This window comes from Silene latifolia, chromosome Y (assembly GCF_048544455.1).
Source record: "Silene latifolia isolate original U9 population chromosome Y, ASM4854445v1, whole genome shotgun sequence".
NCBI classification, from domain to species: Eukaryota; Viridiplantae; Streptophyta; class Magnoliopsida; order Caryophyllales; family Caryophyllaceae; genus Silene; species Silene latifolia.
The window spans coordinates 437943742-437946920 of NC_133538.1; positions in this window are offsets into that span (position 1 = coordinate 437943742).

The following is a 3179-nucleotide window of genomic DNA, read 5'->3' on the forward strand; positions in this document are numbered from 1 at the left end:
CTAAAAAGCCTACATGCTAATGTTCTATTCGCCGAGCTGCTTACTCAGGTACCCTCTTATATGAAATTCATGAAAGAAATATTATCGCGTAAGAGGTATATAAATGACTATAAAACAGTAGCTTTAACTGAAGTAGGTACTGCCTTAGTTCAGAATAAGACACCGCCTAAACAGTCAGACCCGGGTAGCTTTTCAATTTCTTATCATATAGGGACCCATTTGATTGATAACGCGCTATGCAATCTAGGTGCTAGCGTGAGCGTCTTATCTTTGTCTCTCGCTAAGAGACTCGGCCTGACCAAATTTAATTGCACTAACCTGACCGTTCAGATGGCCGACCGTAGTGTATCACGGCCACTAGGATTTATAGAGGATATACCTGTCAAAATCGGGAGATTCTTTATCCCCGTAGACTTTGTAGTACTTGACATCCCCGATGACACTCACACCCCTATCATTTTGGGGAGACCATTTTTATTCACTGCTCGTGCAGTGATTGACGTCGGGGGAAAGACACTTACATTTCAGGTAGGAGATGAGGAGCTGATATTTCATCAGTCCAAATCTCGTAGGGCTCCCATGCAAGTTCAACCTTGTAATGCCCTATCCTCTATTGACTCAGATACAGATACTCCAGCTGAGGATATTAAATATTGTGCTTCAAATGTAACCCCTCCGCGTCAGACTGAGAGCGAAAAGGAGGACCATTCTTCTGTTTTCCTTGCTGCAGGTACAGATAGCGGTCAAAGTGCAGCTAAAATCAATCAAAGTGATGGGGATGCCAATGTTGATGGGAATGACAAGAGGAAGAAGAAAGTTCGTGCATACGTGGTTGTCAACTACTCTCCTTCCGTTAGTTCAAATTCAAACTCGTGGCGTTCAAAGAGGACGATCCGAGATGCTGAAGGAACCTACTCCAGTCAGAAGCCCTCTTGTGGGCTACTAAAATGTTTTGGAAGATGAGCGGGGAATGCCCCGTTGTAATAACTTGTAATTTTGAATTTCCGTTAAGACTTTTTAATTGCGTTTTTAGACTATTAGACAGTAGTTTAGTTAGATTTAGCGACAACCGACTATAGACTGCTTAATTCTGTGATTTGGTATTGTCGGGATATGTTTTTGCGTGTTTTTATACAGGTTTGGGGAAATTATATCGCAATGGGATGTGTTCCACGAGAAAACAACTCGATCGAGTACTTTTTGTACTCAATCGAGAGGAATGCCCAGGAAAAGTGTTCGATCGAGTGGTTTCAGACACTCGATCAAAATGTCAAAAATGAAGAATACTCGATCGAGAGGAATTTTGTTCGATCGAGCAGATTGAATGCCAGAGTCCTCGATCGAGTGATTTCAAATCACTCGATCGAGTGAAATTTCCTATTACACGCAGGGAGTTAATCCTTTTAACTTCTATTTTTCATTCTAATTTCATTCTTCATTTGTTCTTTCTTTTGTGCGATATCTTGTGCGGTTTTCCCCCAATTTCTCCATTAATCTTCCCCTAAAACCAAATCAATTACCCACATTATTTTCTTTGCCAATATATCGACAAAAGCCCTCAATTTCCCCCTTAAAATTCATCTTGTTGCGTCTAATTTTGGGAATTAGGGTTTTTCGGGTTTTTTGATCGAAATTCGTCTTTTACTGCAATTCTTGTCGATTTCTTTGCTTATTATTGTGGGTTAATCATCAAGTAAGTATTTCCCTTCATTCCTTTGTTGTTTAATTGCTTATTTTCGACATTATTGATGGATTAAGGTTTGATTTTTCAAAATTATTTTCGAAAATCCGTTTGATATTGGGGATTTCGTGTTTTAATTGTTAATAAATTGAATTTCCCCCATTACTTGCTTGATTAGGATGGATAGTAGCACTCTCCCTTCGTCTAGTTCGACTGCTACCCCATCCACGACTGAGACGGTGGTCCCTGCTGGTACCACCGTTACTCCGACTGTTAGTACTGCTACACATACTGTTAGCTCTGCTTGTACTACTGTCGCCCCTTCTGTTTCTGTTGTTGCTAGCTCTGCTTCCGCCACTGTTAGCTCTGTCTCAGCTAGTACAGCTATTGCTTCTACTTCTGGTACCGTGTCTACTTCAGTGACGACCCCTGCTGCGTCGTCACCAGCTGTCACAGCCGCCTACCGGGCTGCTCTAGTACCTCGCCCCGCTACTGGACGGGCTTCTTCTTTAGGTACTAGAGGACGGGGTCACGGACGAGGCACACCCACTGCTGGCCGAGTTACTTTCTGGGCCGATGAGTCTCTTGACCCGCATCCTGATTACCCCGAGGTACGTTTTGTTAAAGCTATGCATCGTACTCGTTTTTATGCTTTAGAGAGCTGTGACTTTGCTTCGACAAAGTTTCTGTGAAAATCACTTGAGAGGTTAGGTATTTACGAGCCTGTAGTTGAGATATTGAACGGGACGGGGATGGCTGGACTGATTACGATGAGTGCCACGACCTACAAGGACCTGACCCTCGAGTTTTTCAGCTCCTTCACTTTTTCCTGCAGCTGCCTACGCCACTGGCCAGGGTAGTTCTTGTGTTTCCTTCAGGTTGTTTACCCGGACTACGATCTGGACCCTAGCTGAGTTTGGCAGTAGGTTAGGTTTGTCTTCTACCGGTGACTCAGACCCTTCTAGGAAGGTCCTACACATCTTGTGGCAGACTTCGGCATAGACCCGTTTCGAGGAGCGCAGACTCGCTCATGTCTACCTGCCCCCGGCCCGTTACTTTTTGTGTCTCATTGGTGGGACAATATTTGGCCGTAAAGAACCCAACAATGTTAACAACATTGAGCTGTTTATTCTCGAGGGCTATCTGAACATTACTATCGAGGGTCCCTTTTGTCCTGAACATTGCTTATTTGACTTCTCAGTATTTTCATACTGTGGGCCAGAAGACGGCGGGCACCATTGTCTGTGGTGGCATAGCCACCTTTCTTGCCCATTCTATCTTCCCCGACTTCCCTCGTGACTTAGCACAACAAGACACTGATAGGTACCTCGACATTCCTGCCATGTTGTCTATGTTTTGGCTTGCTTCTGACCAGCGGACTTGGAAGATTTATGGTTCCTTGTCCGAGACCTTACCTTGCACCACCCTACCCCGTCTTGTCCCTTTGCCTACTATTAGGGGTAGGATACCTCCACCTTTTGAGGCGTCCGCGGTCCTA